This window comes from Brassica napus, chromosome A8 (genome assembly GCF_020379485.1).
Source record: "Brassica napus cultivar Da-Ae chromosome A8, Da-Ae, whole genome shotgun sequence".
In the NCBI taxonomy this organism is placed as follows: Eukaryota; Viridiplantae; Streptophyta; class Magnoliopsida; order Brassicales; family Brassicaceae; genus Brassica; species Brassica napus.
Genome location: NC_063441.1, coordinates 11,986,094 through 12,002,998, shown reverse-complemented (window position 1 = coordinate 12,002,998; position 16,905 = coordinate 11,986,094). Strand labels below are relative to the sequence as shown.

The following is a 16,905-nucleotide window of genomic DNA, read 5'->3' as shown; positions in this document are numbered from 1 at the left end:
TTAGATGAGCAAACAAACAACACCTTAGAGGTTTTGACGACGCTGACAAAACTGAAAATGAACGGCAGTGTAACATCTCGAATTATGATATATGAAAAGGCTTAAAAAGATTGATTTTGCTATCTATGTCACCAAAGTTGACTTACTTTTTTTCGTCACACATCCATTTAGAACTCTAGTGTTAAGCGTGATTGAACTGGAGTAGCGGAAGGATGAGTAACTTATCGTAAAGTGGTCCGTGATACCGTGTGAGTGAGGCCAAAGTACGAAGAAAGGTCATGTGATGATTACAAGATCAATAAACAATGATTCCGAGCTTTGAAAATTTTACGCACCGACCGTTGGAACAGAATGAGGTCCATGGGCGGAGTGAGCGGGCGTGGGCGATCCATTAGCTGTGGACGGTCAGAACGTTATAAGTGATATTAGAGTCGGGTTAGCTATCATGTGAGTGAGACCAAAGTACGGGGAAAGGTAATATGGTGATTGCAGGTCAGTAATCAATGAATTTGAGCTTTAGAAAATTTATTCACCGACCGTTGGACAAGATGGAGCCACAGACCGAGTGAGCGGGGTTGGGCGGTTCATTGGTCGTGGACGGTCGGAGCGTTATAAGTGGTATCAAAGCCATGTTAGCCATCGTATGAGTGATGCTAAAGTACATAAAAATGATTTCGAATCTTGGAAAATGTATGCACCGACCGTTGGAACGGGATGAAACCGAGGGAGCGAACGTGGGTGACCCATTAATTGTGGATGGTAGGAACTATAGGAAGAGAGACAGACAAGCAGTTTAACACTTTCATTTTTTGTGTTTTCTGATATTTTGTGTTATAATTTTAAACTTAACACAAACAACTACATTCTTTTGATTTACCCTCCGATATACACGTGTACACGTCAAATGTTGTACACGTGTACGAGTACAAAACCAAATTATACCCTTTGACGTATACACGTTTACTTCGAATGTTAATCACAAAAATATATCAAGTCAATGTTCACCATTCACATGTACATCAATCCATAAATAATTATTTTAACAGTATCTGCATACTTATTGTTTTAATAATATATATACACACATAAAAATGTACATATGTACAAATATAATCATGTACACATATAAACATGTACACATGTGCACATGTATACATATCATTTGTAAAATTTGATATATTGTATTATCTATTATGGTATTTCGATTAGCAACCACCAATCCACCTATATGTGCATAGATTCGCCACAAATATTAATGGGCTTGTAATTTAACACAAACAACTACATTCTTTTGATTTACCTTCTGATATACATGTGTACACGCCAAAATGATGTACATGTGTACGCGCACACAACCAAATTTATACCCTTTGACGTGTACGCGTTTACTTCGAATGTGAATCATAAACATAGATCAAGTCAGTGATAAGTAACAAATCCATCAATGTTTATGGTGAATTTGTACACATACATGTGAATTGTCCATTGCTTAAACAAATACCAAAATAAATAAGAAGATAGATCAAGTCAAACATAAGATTTTAATATTTTTTTAGCATTTGGTATTTCTTTAATACTCATTTATATATCATGATTTTAGTGGTTTCAAGATTTTATTTTAGGTTATTTTAATCATTTTAGATTTCATTTAGATGCTAGTATTGCATTATGATTACATAATTGCATAAAGCATGGGATGAATTACAGAATAAGACGTTTTGGTTCAAATCGAGAGGTTAGTTGTGCGCATTTAAAAATTTTGGGGTCAAAATAAAAAAATTGAAAATGTAAGGGATCAGATGTGCAAAAATTAAGAATTTGCCCCATTAGATCTGTCAGTTCACGATACTGAGATCTTGGCGGAAGAAAAAGGTTAGTTGGCTAATTAAACATAAGAGGAAGCTTGAACGAGATGATTTCACGGTGGCAGCAGATATTGATCATGAAGAGAAAGACGTGATGACGAACAACGATAGTGTTATTTGCGGTGGAGAGAGGCTTTGTTCAGATTCTAAGATTCAAATTAATGATAAATGATATGGAATCAGTTAGATAGAATTTTGACGCTGCCACTTCCGCCTCAATCTAAAACGAATCTGCCATTTTTGCAAAACCAAGCTATTGTTGCTTTTGTTAGAAAAAAAATGAAGAAGAAGATGAAATAAGTGAGTGGGTCCTACTAGTTATGTTTTGGTTAGAAATGAATGAAATGAGTTAAAGAAAGTGTCTAAGGAGTAGAATGTGTCTTCTTGTGTAATAAAAACTTAAAATGTGTCTATATATGAAAATAACTCTAAAAACAAACGAGGAGGAAAATATTGAAGGAAACTACAAAATAAATTTTATTTTACCCATTTTTATTGCCAAAGCAATCATAAATTTTTAGATATGTTTGTTTTTTTTTCATTGTCTTTGCATTCATTTTTCTGACGTATACCGCACAACTTTTAGAATCACTAGGTCCTTGTCCGCGCTACACGCGGATAGTATTTTGATTTTTTTTCACTATTATATCAATTGTTTAGTTTTATAAAATGTTATGTTTTTACTGTAAATTTGAAATTAAAAATCTAGTTTTTCCTTACTGTAAAATAAATTAATTTATTTGAATCTTACCACAATACATTATACACGAAGAGAATATAGTTGGTCTTATATTTTTATTTGGTGTAATATTAAAAATTTTGATAGTTTGTTTAAATAGTTTTTTTAAATTATATATTTTAGGATTGATTTTCGTGACTATGTTCTATAATTGTCTAAAAAAATTGTTTGTCCCATATAGACATCCACATAAATATGGACTTCTGATAAATTTGTTCATTGAGATATTTAGTTTCACTTTCAACTTTATTCTCTTTTTTGGCACCCTCATGCTAGCTTGTGGGGCTAGCTAACTTGGTGCAAAAGGGTTTACAAAAGCTGATCGAGATGCACGTGATCAGACACCTTTTGCTAGGCTATTCGTACGGAATTTTAAAGATCTAGGAATATAAGCAATAAAAAGTTCAGAAAATTCTTTGGATACAGCCTGTATTTCGTCGAGCTCCGAGTCCAACACAGGCTAATCTTCCTTTTTTTGAATGAGTATAACCAGTTGTTCACAGTCGATTGAAAGACCATCTCTCTGTGTCCAAACTTTAGTATCACTTGCATTGCCCATAGTAAACCTTCAGCTTCCGCTTGCAGTGGTGATTTGGTGTCTGTATATCGGTCCTTGCTCCAAACAGCATTAGAAAGTCACTATCCATTAACACAAAGCCAAGTCGAGATATGTCTCTTTCATTTATCCAGGATGTCTAGCAGAAGCGTTTCTTTACGGAGGAACAGTTGTGTCCGTTACCTCAACTCCCATATCAATCTCCATAATCTCGTCTATACGTTGAGTTATCCTCCAACACTCTCCTTCAATTTTATTCGCTAATGGGAAAGACATAATTCCTACGATACTATTAATGATTGTTTTTTTTGTAACACTGATATAGCAAACTTATGTTTTATTTAACAAAACTCTTATTTTAATTTTGTATTAAAGAATCAATCATATTTTATATTATCCATAATTTTAGTAAATTTGCTTATTTGTCATGTTTTTATTAGATTTTAGCTAAATTATTGATTTATTATTTATTTTTAGCTAAGTCACAAATTTATTAATTTAAAAAATACCCTTAATTAATATTATATATATATATTAAAAATGAATTTTATTTTAATAATATTAAATTTCTATTTTATGTTAAAATTTAGTTAGTTTTTCTTATTTGTCATATTTTATTAGGTTTTAGAGTTTTAGATAGGTTATTGATTTATTATTAATTTCTAACTGATTCGCTAATGTGTTAATTAAAACAATATCCTTAATGAATTTTATATATAATTAAAAACGAATTTTATTTTAATCATATAAAATTTATATGTTATATTAATATTAAATATTTGATTCTAAAATAATATAATAAAATTATAAAAAAATTTAAAAATAAGATAATTCTTATATATATATTGTTGCTATCTGAAAACAATATTTTATTATAAAAGTTAAAAAGATACAATAAATTATAATTAAATATTATTCAAGAAAAAACATTTATATATAAATATATTTTATAAACTATTTCTATGATATGAGTGTTTTAAAAAATTTAACACGGGATGTTTAAAACACGGGATTATGCTTATGAGAGAGTGGCTCGGGAGTGGGATAGGAGATGGGTCTAATGGGCTGCAAATTATTGAATTTTTTTTAATTGAAGCCTATTTCGTGATGACCTGGCATATTGATTGGTCCTGAATATTTGTGCACATGTGGATAGGCTTAGGAAGCAATGATTTAGCTCCTTTTATATAGTAGGATGTACCAGGATATCATTTTTTATTATTCATTTATTTATTGGTACGAAAGTGATGGCCTGTAATAATACCTGGAAGTTGAATAAGATTTGACGAAAAATTGTACTGCGTCAAAATGTTTAAGCGATAAAAGAAAATTATGGAGTAGCAAACTTGAACCAAAGCCCTTTACTCCATTCAACCTCCGGATTAGATACTCTAATCAATACCCAATAAAATTTTGATGAAAAATTGTACTGCGGTCAAAATGTTTAAGAACTATGTTTAAGATTGCTAGTAGTTGATTTTAAGGTTATGATATTAAAAGGTAGCTTTTCATAGATCAATAGAAATTTGTAAGATGTTAGGGTACTAAGTGGTTAAATAGAATATGAAATGAATAACTCCATTGACTATAACCAATCGTGAGGCGTCACTATAAATGTTTTATTTATGGAACATCATACAAAATATGTATTCTGAAAAGAACGCACATACACATATATACTATACAGTAAAACCTTTATAAATTAATAATGTTAAAATTACACCAAAACTATTATTTTTTTATTAATTTATAGAGATATTAATTTATCGATATACTAATTGAACCAAAAATTCAATTTGAAACTATAAAATTATATTATTTATAGAGATTTTTAGTGTATATTAATTTATAGAGTATTAATTTAAAGAGTTTATATTGTATATATGTCTTTAAGTATTTTTCAATTTATATGGCTTCTGTAGACGCACGCACGTACGTTTGAAATGTTAAAAACATTTCCAAATTCTACATTATTATTAATAGTTTTATTAATACGAAAATATACTAATCTTGTAGTGAATTTCTGATACTATGAAGAAGTTGACCCCAAAAACAAATAATTTTTAAAAATACTAAACTTGAGTCTTTTGATATTTTTAATCATTTTAAAATCAATGCTGCATTATCGACCGAAAACAACAATGAATAATGCATTATTATTGATTGACTGAAGACATGGTTCTGTCATGCCAATTTTCAAGTTTAATAAGTTTGAATATTTCGACAGTTGAAAATTATAATTGATAAAAACGTTTATCCTTGTGTTCGTAGAAAGGAGAGATGGTTGGCATTTCCTCCGACAGAGACGGGATTGACCTTCGGGTCCTGAACACATCCGGTTAAGGCTCTCCACCCTCGGGTGGATCTAAACCCAATTTTTTTAAAAAAAAATTTACAAAAAAAAAAAACGTTTATCCTACTGAAAATAGTTGGCAGAATAGAGTAGTAACTAACCTACAAACTTTGTCATTCAGCCCACGATTATGACAGGCGACGCATATTCCACATAAGATCCATTTCTATAAACTCATTACATAACATCCATATGTATCAATTTAAATGATTGAGACAGTTTGAAAAAAAAAAAAAGAGAATAATCTAGCTGTTCAGTTTTGTACTACCAATAATAAGGTCAAAATACATATGGATGGTATGTATCGAGTCTACAGACTTTTTGTCTCAATCATACAGTTTTCTTTATTCTTCCTTTAGATTGTTAACAAATCTTATTATCTCTAAAATTCGTTCATATGTTCGCTTCCAAACCAAATCAAAGACTAACAAGAACCAAACTAAAACCGATTTGGCTAATATGAGCACCTAACCAGTTGGCCACTTCTCTACTGCTCTAAAATTATTTTTCTCATTATTATGGCACAAGATCGGCTAAATATATCATGTTAACGTATCAAGTTAATAGTTTCTCTTGTCAAAAGGATTATGTTATACAAGAGTTGTGAGAATATGGGCCAAACTCAATCTCAGCCCAATAAACTATACCTGCACAATAAAGGAAAGACGTTAGTTTTCATTTTTCCGTCATCATGTCGGTTAAACTAAATTGCTAAGGCAATTAGTAATAGGAAAGTCTGGGGACTATAAATAGGGAGGTAGTCATAGCTTTTAGGATCCATCCGAAAACACAGAGAATACAAGATATAGAGAGAACAAGTTAGGCTTTGCTATTTGCATAAGAGTTGTCTTGTGATCTATATTGTGTTCTAAAGAAACCTTTAAAGTTAATAAAACCAAGAACAGAGTTTGTTATCAAATTGATCGTTGAGTTCCATAAGCACAAGTTGGATTAAATTCCTAACAAGTGGTATCAGAGCAATCCAGGTTAGATTGCAGGTGCTTAAGGGATGGGGAAAACCAGGATCGAAATTGATAGGTTCGAAGGAACTGGAGATTTCTCGCTGTGGAAAGTTCGTATGATGGCTCACTTTGGAGTCCTAGGGCTAAAGGACATTCTAACTGATGAGAACCTTCTGTTGGATCCGCCAAAAGAGGAAGCAGAAGGAGATACGAAAGTCACAGGAGATGGAACTACGGAATCAAGCTCAAAAATTGATCCCGTTAAACTTGAAAAGTCGGAGAAAGCCAAAGACCTCATCATCGTCAACGTAGGTAACCAAGTTCTACGGAAGATCAGCCATTGTGAAACCGCTGCTGAAATGTGGACCGCATTAAACACGCTGTACACAGAAACCTCTTTGCCGAATCGTATCTACTTACAACATAAGTTCTACACGTTCAAGATGAACGACTCTAAGGACATAGACGCAAACGTTGATGACTTTCTAAAGTTAGTAGCAGACCTAAGTAACTTGAACGTGGATGTCTCAGAAGAAGTTCAAGCTATCCTGTTACTAAACTCAATGCCGCGTATGTATGATCATCTTAAAGAAACTCTCAAATATGGCAGAGACACTCTCAAGATCAATGAAGTGACAGGTGCCGCAAGGTCTAAGGAACGAGAGTTACTTGAAAGTGGAAAGCTTTCAAAATCACAAGATGAAGGACTATACGTGGAAGACAGGGGAAGATCATCTAATAAAGGAGGAAACAGAAACGGTAAAGGCAGATCTAAAAGCAGGCACAGGCGATCTAAATCAAAGCCTAGATACGATAAGAACAACAAAGGATGCTGGACATGCGGGAAGGAAGGACATTGGAAGCGGGAATGTCCAGAAAAGAAAACGCATAAAGCTGCTAATGTAGCTGAAGAGCCTAAGCAGCCATTTGTACTAACAGTTAGTACACACGACGCCGGTTCAGAATGGGTCATGGATTCTGGTTGTTCTTTCCATATGACACCCAATAAAGACGTTCTATTTGACCTAGTCGAATTTCAAGGAGGCAAAGTTTTGATGGCAAACAACACTCACTGCGACGTCAAAGGGATTGGCAAGATAAGGATCGTGAGACCCGACGGAACCGTGGTTATTCTTACAGATGTAAGATATATGCCTAATATGAGCAGGAATCTAATATCTTACGGGATGCTAGAACGAGCAGGTTGCAAATACGAAGGAGAAAACTTCTTAATACGTTTCTTCAAAGATGGGAAAGAGATTTTATCCGGTAAGTACCATGAGAGATTGTATTACTTGCAAGGAACAGTTATGAAAGAGGAAGCGAATGTGTCAAGGGCAGAAACTGACAAGACAAAAATATGGCACTCACGTCTGGGACATATGAGCTTAAAGAATCTGAATGTGCTCGTGAAAGATGGATACTTGTCTAATAAAGAAGTGGATAAACTAGAGTTTTGTGAGACCTGTGTTCTAGGAAAGTCTCACAAACAAAGTTTTCCAACGGCTAAACATACTTCAAAAGGCGTTTTGGAGTACATACATTCTGATCTATGGGGCGCGCCATCAAGCCCTGAGAGTCTAGGAGGATGCAAGTACTTTATAAGCTTCATAGATGATTATTCTCGAAAGGTTTGGATTTATTTCCTAAAATCTAAAGATGAAGCTTTCAGCAAATTCAAAGAATGGAAGGAAGCCGTGGAGAACAGCACAGGGAAGAAAATCAAGTGTCTTAGAACAGACAACGGGTTAGAGTTTTGCAATAAACAGTTTGACAAACTATGCAAAGATTATGGTATCAAAAGACACAAGACTTGTCCATACACGCCACAACAAAACGGTGTGTCTGAAAGAATGAACAGGACAATCATGGAGAAGGTGAGATGCATGCTCGCAGAATCTGGATTAGACGAAGACTTCTGGGCTGAAGCTGCATCAACAGCGGTCTACATTGTTAACCGATCACCAAGTTCTGCCATTGATTACCGTTTACCAGAAGAAGTATGGTCAGGTGTAAAACCTGAGTTGAATCACTTAAGGAGTTTCGGCTGCTCTGCCTATGTTCATAAGATTCAGGGAAAGACAAGTCCTAGGGCCGTAAAAGGCGTCTTCGTAGGTTACCCATTCGGGGTAAAAGGCTATCGAGTGTGGCTGTCTGAAGAGAGAATATGTGTCACTAGTAGAAACGTAGTGTTTAATGAGGAAGAGATGTTTAAGCACACGGTGATCCAGCGAGAAGATGTAGATTTAGAAAAGAAGAAAAAGAAAGTGACGTTTAAGGAAAACCTAATAGATGGCCCTACACTACCTACGACTACAACTGAAGAACCATTGGTTCAAGGTGGAGCTACTGAAACAGTAGAATCAGAAAGCTCAGAAGAAACCAGTTCTGTAGAAGAAGATAAAGACTCAGAAGCAGAACCGGAGCTCGAGGGTTATATGCTTGCACGAGATAGAGTTAGAAGGACGATCATGCCACCTTCTAGGTTTGAAGATTCTGACTTCGCAGCTTATGCTTTAGCTGTCTCTGAAGAGATTGAAATCGATGAGCCAAAGTCTTTTAAGGAAGCCGTGATGAGCAAGAAAAGCAAGTTTTGGAAGAATGCTGCAGGAGAGGAGATGGATTCTCTTCAAAGAGCTCGTACTTGGACACTCATTGAAAGACCTGAGAATGCGAAAGTCATAGGCAGCAAGTGGATCTTCAAGTTAAAGCCTGGAATACCCGGAGTTGAAGAACCGAGGTATAAAGGGAGATTGGTGGCGCAGGGATTTTCTCAAAAGGAGGGGATCGACTACAATGAAGTGTTTTCACCTGTAGTGAAGCATGTGTCGATCAGATTGATGTTATCTCTCGTGGTCAATAAAGATTATGAGCTAGAGCAGATGGACGTTAAAACAGCTTTTCTTCATGGAGACTTGGAAGAAAGAATTCTAATGAATCAACCAGAAGGATTCATAAAGAAAGGAGATGAAAATAAAGTATGCTTATTAAAGAAGTCATTATATGGTTTGAAACAATCTCCAAGGCAGTGGAATCTCAAGTTTGATTGTTTCATGAAAAGCCAACAGTTTATAAGAAGCAAAGAAGACCCATGTGTTTACATGAGAAACGTGAACACAGAACAAGCCGTGTACCTACTTCTATACGTCGACGACATGCTCATAGCTTCAGGAGATAAACAAGAAATCAGACGTGTCAAGGAGAGTTTGAATAAAGAGTTTGAGATGAAAGACTTAGGAAAAGCTTCAAGGATATTGGGAATGGATATCATAAGAGACAGAACAAAGGGAACTTTAGTATTATCGCAAGAGAACTACTTGGAGAAAGTTCTAAAATCGTTTGGAATGTCTGAAGCTAAGGAAGTGACTACGCCAACCTCAACTCAGTTCAAATTGAAAAGTCTTACTAAAGACCAAAAGGAAGAAGAAGGAAGGCACATGGAGAGCATACCGTATGCAAGCGCGGTTGGTAGTCTCATGTACGCTATGGTTGGTTCAAGACCTGATCTGGGCTTCGCGGTAGGACTCGTAAGCCGTTTCATGTCAGAACCAGGAAGAGAACATTGGTTAGCCGTAAAGTGGGTTCTACGATATCTAAAAGGTGCTACAAGAAGAAGTCTCACGTTTACTAAGCACTCAAAGTTTAGTATTGAAGGATTTTGTGACTCTGATTATGCAACTGACCTCGACCGAAGGAGATCAGTTACAGGATTCGTGTTTCAAGTTTGGGGTAACACAGTGAGTTGGAAATCGAGCTTACAAGACGTAGTAGCTCTTTCAACAACTGAAGCAGAGTACATGGCTCTTACCGCAGCCGCGAAAGAAGCCATTTGGTTGAGAAGAATATGTGCAGAGTTAGGTTTTGAACAAGAAAGTGTTAAGATTCACTGTGATTCACAAAGTGCTATAGCCCTAGCAAAGAATCATGTTCATCACGAAAGAACTAAACACATAGACACTAAATACCATTTCATCAGAGACGTTGTAGCAGAAGGCAAGGTTCACCTATCTTAAATCCATACTAGTAAGAATCCAGCAGATTTCTTAACGAAAGCCTTACCTGGGCCTAAATTTGATCTCTGTTGTGATCTCTTGAACGTCGCCTAAAAGAGCTAGGCGCCACAGGTAACGTCATTGTTGCAATCTCGCCAAAGAAGAAGTATTGAGTTAGTGCTCCGGTTACTTCTTAGCAACAATGAAGAAACTTAAAAGTTTAGGGATACGTTACCTGTGGGAAGGAGAGGCGAGGCATAGGGATCTTTAGTTCAAGGTGGAGAAACTGAAGAAAAGGTATGAGGAACGGATGACAAAGCTCAATGAAGAAACATTGACTTAAGAAGATGACTACCCGGAGAGAACGTCTTAAACAGCTAGGAGGCTGAAGGGAGACGAGTATCTCGGCTGAAACAGAAGCAAGATATTGTTTATAAGACACATTCTTAAACAACTAGCATAAAGACAGTAACTTTATCAAGAGCTGAAGGGAGACAGGTGTAAGAGCAATTAGGAAAGCTTCTAAGAGACCACATGATACAAACCGATACAGAGACTTATACTACCATTTCAAGCAAACTCAGGGGTTAAGCAAATCATTCATCACCTACAACAGGAGAGACAAAGATTCGTCAATCATCAAGGAAAAGAAGAACTCGCGAGCTTCTTTTAAAAAGTCATTACGGGTCTCTTACCATATAGGAGTAGTTGATGATCAGGCGATTTGAGGAAAGGGAGAGAGCTAAAAGGATTTGGAGTTAATCTCGAAGGAATCGAAGACGAGTGAAAGAAGAGGTAGCGGCGTACGAGGTACATCGAAGCTACGATGAAGGAGTTTTATCGAGAAGCATCATCACCGTTTCGAGGAGCAGATGTAACATCAAAAAGACGAGTAGCATAAGGAGGCTCATGGCGACAGACCGGAGAAGAAACTTGGCAAAGCCTTCACCGGATCGGATCATCAAAATCGCACAGGAAGAGCTCCAGCCACTGTTTTGATGCGTCTGCGATCTCGTCGAGGAAGAAACGAGAAGAGGTGAAGTGAGTTGGGCCACAAGGTGGAGATTGTGAGAATATGGGCCAAACTCAATCTCAGCCCAATAAACTATACCTGCACAATAAAGGAAAGACGTTAGTTTTCCTTTTCACGTTATCATGTCGGTTAAACTAAATTGCTAAGGCAATTAGTAATAGGAAAGTCTGGGGACTATAAATAGGGAGGTAGTCATAGCTTTTAGGATCCATCCGAAAACACAGAGAATACAAGATATAGAGAGAACAAGTTAGGCTTTGCTATTTGCATAAGAGTTGTCTTGTGATCTATATTGTGTTCTAAAGAAACCTTTAAAGTTAATAAAACCAAGAACAGAGTTTGTTATCAAATTGATCGTTGAGTTCCATAAGCACAAGTTGGATTAAATTCCTAACAAGAGTTAATTTCTTAATATATATGCTGTATTAAAACCAGTAATTTACTAGTTGCAAAGAAGCTAGGATTACAATTCTCAAATGTTGGTAGACTTCTACTTTCTAAGGCCATTAAATCAATGTTATACCCACTTATAGATACGGCACTCTTTCAAAACCACATCATATGATTATCTCTTCTTTTGTAGCCAAGTTATAAACGGTACAATAAGAACCAGCCTGGTGCAGATTACTATATAATTCATAGCCAGTTCGATGAATTTAAAATAATACCGAACGCAGTGCCACAAAGTTAGCTTTTGGGTTTGTCCTTAAAACACACCATTGACAAACCTAAGCGTCTGAACTAGTCATGTTCATTACTCAGCTATTGCCGGTTATGGTTATGCAGCTACTTCTGTCTCTTCATCTTTGTTTTTGGGTTTCTGAAAACCATCATCCTAAATCCTACCCATTCTCCATAGAAAATCATGTCGACAAAGCTCGAAACAGATATGCATTCATTCGCCATCTAATCTCACATATGTTTCTTTCTTCCTGAATTGTGTTGTTCCAGGTTTTAATGCAAAAGTTGTGGTACGATGCATAAACTGTTGGCTAGCAGCTAGTTGACATTCATATATTGTATAATCAGAAGCTGTTCCTAAATGGCAAGAAACTGGTAATCCTATCTGTCACAGTGTGGTTGATCATCAGCATAACTCTACACTTTTTCGCTTCGCATGCTGCCATTTTAGTTACTTAACAATTTTTTGTTCATTTGATTGGAATTCTTGGATTTCATATTGACTATCTTGTGCTCAAAGGATTGGTCTTCAAAAGTTTCACAGGGCTATAAGAACTCTTTTTCAATCTCTCTTTCTGCGTTGTCTTCTTTATTTATAGATGTTTGACGAATCAATCACATGTTTACTTAGCTAAAGATGATAGTAGCTTGATTGTAAACATCCTCTTTTTTTTATTGAGTGTTAATAGACAGCTAGATTATTCCTAAATGTTTGTGGTGTGCATACATGCAACATTATTGATTGTAAACATCCTCTTGCCTCTAAATGTTTGTGGTGTGCATACATGCAACATTCCTAAGATAGATAGTAAATAAAAATTCCTAAGATAGACAGTAAACGTAATTATTGATGAGTACGTCAGCAGAGGCAAGCGAAAGGAGAGTCAGCACAAAAAAAGTAAATATTTAAATTTGATTTTACCTCTAAACTCCAATTAAACTGTTAGGTTTCCACTTAGTTTATAAATCGATTTTAGTTTATAGAAAGCGAAGACAAAGAGAACGGATTTTCGGGATCCGTCTTCTCCTCTTCCTTAAAAATGGTAGCATGGAACTGCCAAGGGATTGGGAACCCTTGGACAGTTCGTCGTCTCACAGAGGTCTGCAAAAAAGTAGATCCAGATGTGTTATTTCTCTCTGAGACAAAAAATTCCCACAAGGTGGTAGCTAAAAAACTCAACAAATTGGGCTTTGCAAATCTACGAACAGTAGGCCCCCAGGGTTATGCTAGTGGTGGTTTAGCTATCTTATGGAAGGAAGGTGTAGACTTAACTATTGTTTCCTCTTGTAAGAACTACTTTGATACTAAGATTTACTATGAAGGAAAGTTAAGCTACTGTACTTTTGTCTACGGCAACACTGACAAAAGGCAAAGAAAACAAACCTGGGACTATCTCACTTCTCTAGCCTTAATCCGAGATGCAGCCTGGTTTGTTACGGGAGATTTCAACGACATTACTAGCAATGCTGAGAAAACGGGAGGTGCAGAACGATCAGAAGCCTCCTTTGATGACTTCAGAACGTTTCTCTCTGAAGGGGACTTATATGATCTACAACATGAAGGTGATCCATTGTCGTGGAAAGGAAAAAGGGGAACCCACACTATCAGATGTAGACTTGATAGAGCTATCTCCAATAGCACTTGGGCAGAAGACTACCCATCTGGAAGATGCGAGTATCTTCGTTTTGAAGGGTCTGATCACAGGCCTCTAGTCACATACTTCGATCCCCTGCGCAGAAAGAAGAAAAGCATTTTCAGATATGACAGACGTTTGAACCAAAATGAAGAAGTCTCCAAGATAGTGGAAGATAATTGGACAGAAGATGTGCATCTGAAAGTGAAACGGAAAATAGACAAATGCAGAACAGCCATCATCCTATGGTCAAAACAACAACAGGAATGTAGCAAAGCCCACCTGGAACGAATCAAAAGAGAGATAGAAGAGGCAACTGTGGCTACTCAACCAGACGAGGAGCTCCTCAGAAACCTTAATGCTGAGCTCATCGCTGCCTACAAAGCCGAGGAAGAATTCTGGATGCAAAGAAGTAGGCAGCTTTGGCTAAACCTAGGAGACAAAAATACAGGGTTTTTCCATGCCTCAACAAAGAGTAGAAAGGCCATGAATAAATTCTCGGTGCTAGAAGGAGAAGATGGAGAACCTGTATATTTGGAAGAGGAGATCACAAGTACTATCGTGACTTACTTCCAGAATTTGTTCACAGCAACTACTCAAGATCCACAACTGATGTCAGCAACACTCTCAGATGCTATCCAACCGCGTGTCTCAGATGAACAGAACGCGTACCTGATCACGCTACCTTCTAGTGCAGAGATAAAGGAAGCGTTATTCTCAATCAACGGGGGGAAGGCCCCAGGGCCTGACGGCTTCTCGGCTTGTTTCTTTCAAACAAACTGGAGCGTAGTAGGAGCTGACATAGTCAAAGAAATACAAGAGTTCTTCATATCCGGCGTTATGCCGAGAACCATAAATGAGACTCATGTGAGGCTCATTCCAAAAGGAAGGGAAGCAAAAAAGGTACAGGATTACAGACCTATCGCTTTATGTAATGTGTATTACAAAGTCATATCAAAAGTCCTTACTAGACGCCTCCAGCCTCTGCTCCAAAATGCCATTGCTGAAACTCAATCTGCATTTGTTCCAAAAAGGGCAATATCAGATAATGTTTTGATAACACATGAAGTACTACACTACCTCAAGACTTCTAAAGCTCAAACCCACTGCTCTATGGCTATCAAGACTGACATGAGCAAAGCCTATGATAGGCTAGAGTGGAGTTTTATACAAGAAGTCATGCAAAAATTAGGCTTCCATCCTACTTGGATAACTTGGATCATGCAGTGCATCACTTCAGTCAGCTACACCTTCATTATAAATGGAGCTTCCCGGGGTTTTGTTAAACCGGAAAGGGGTATAAGGCAGGGAGATCCACTCTCCCCATACCTGTTCATCCTATGCAGCGAGGTGCTTTCGGGAATGTGCCGTAGTGCACAAAGGAGGGGAAAGATAAAAGGAGTCAAGATTGCTTCTAAATGCCCTAGCATCAACCATCTGCTTTTTGCAGATGATACAATGGTTTTCTGTAAGGAAAACAAGACTACAGCCCTAGCCCTCAAGACCCTACTAAAGACATATGAAGATGTGTCGGGTCAACTTATCAATGCACAAAAATCCTCTATCAATTTCTCTAGACGTACCAGTCAGACAACAAGAGACCTCATGAAACAGCTACTGGGAATAGACAAAGAGAGAGGTATTGGAAAATACCTTGGACTTCCAGAGAATTTTGGCAGGAAAAAGACAGATTTATTCGCCGAAATAGTGGCCAAAATCAAGCTCAAATCAGTTAGCTGGTCCACAAAGTTTCTCTCCAAGGCGGGGAAGATGGTGATGCTCAAAAGCGTCTTGGCTTCGATGCCAACACACTCCATGTCATGCTTCAAGCTCCCACAAACCCTCTGTGACAAGATTCAATCAATCTTAACACGTTTTTGGTGGGATAATGAACCTGACAAACGTAAAATGTCCTGGATTTCATGGACAAAAATGGCAAAGCCAAAGAAAAAAGGGGGTTTGGGCTTCAGAGATATTACCGCTTTTAATGATGCTCTCCTTGCAAAGATCAGCTGGAGAATCCTGAAAAATCCTTCCTGCCTCCTAGCTCGCTGCCTTCTCGGAAAATACTGCCATGACTCTTCTTTCTTATCTTGTAAAGTGGCGACCTCTGCTTCACACGGCTGGTGCGGGATCCTTATAGGTAGGGACCTTTTAGCAAAGCAACTAGGCTGGATGGTAGGCTCAGGGACTTCAATCAATGTGTGGACTGATCCATGGCTATCTTCCTCAGAAGCGCTCAGACCCACAGGCCCCCCTCCTGAGCATCTCCAAACACTACGAGTATCTGATCTACTACAAGACAATTCTCCTACCTGGGACCATGAGAAGCTCGAACGCCTCCTGCCTTTCCATAAAGAGCAAATCCTGAAAATCAAAACCAGCATTGAGGGAGCACAAGACTCAATATGGTGGCTAAAAAATCCCGCAGGGACCTACACAACTAGCTCTGGATACCGTGCAGTTATTGAAGAGGTTCTACCACTGCCCACAGTGGCTCCAGAAGAGCCGGTTGACTGGCTAGCTAACGTTTGGAACCTTAAAGCTTCACAAAAGATAAAGATCTTCATCTGGAACTCCCTACATGGTGCCCTGCCAGTAGGAGAACAATTCGCTATTAGACAAATTCCACTCTCCAACCAATGCCCACGATGCAGAGGTGAAGAATCAATAACTCATGCACTGTTTACCTGCTCATACGCTACAAGGGTGTGGAACCTAGCTCCTCTAGCAGGACCTTTTCATGCTAATCTGGTGGAGAGCACAATTTCAGGACTAGACAGATCAAGAAGGATACCATCTCTGCCTCCAGTGGGTCTAGATGCAGGAACGCTCTCAGCCTGGATTGTATGGTCTATTTGGCTCTCTAGAAATCAACTCCTCTTCCAACACAGAGACTTTACTCCAGAAGAAACCATACTCAAAGCTGTGACAGACGCCAGAGAGTGGACACTCGTCCAGAACCATTCCAACACCGCTTCGGCTCCAGCACGGATGATCAATCTCGAACCAAATCCAAATCGACCGAACCATCTCGCGATCTACACGGACGCTGCCTGGAATCCCTCAACGGGCTGTGCAGGTTTTGGT

The 16,905-nt window shown here is 37.6% G+C and overlaps 1 non-coding gene across 1 annotated transcript; it reads left to right on the top strand.

Moving 5' to 3' along the window:
* Positions 1–5,421: 5,421 nt before the first annotated feature.
* On the top strand, positions 5,422–5,542 carry LOC125577490. Its single transcript, XR_007315902.1, has one exon. It is a non-coding gene; the product is annotated as a U6atac minor spliceosomal RNA (small nuclear RNA).
* The last annotated feature ends 11,363 nt before the right edge of the window (positions 5,543–16,905 follow it).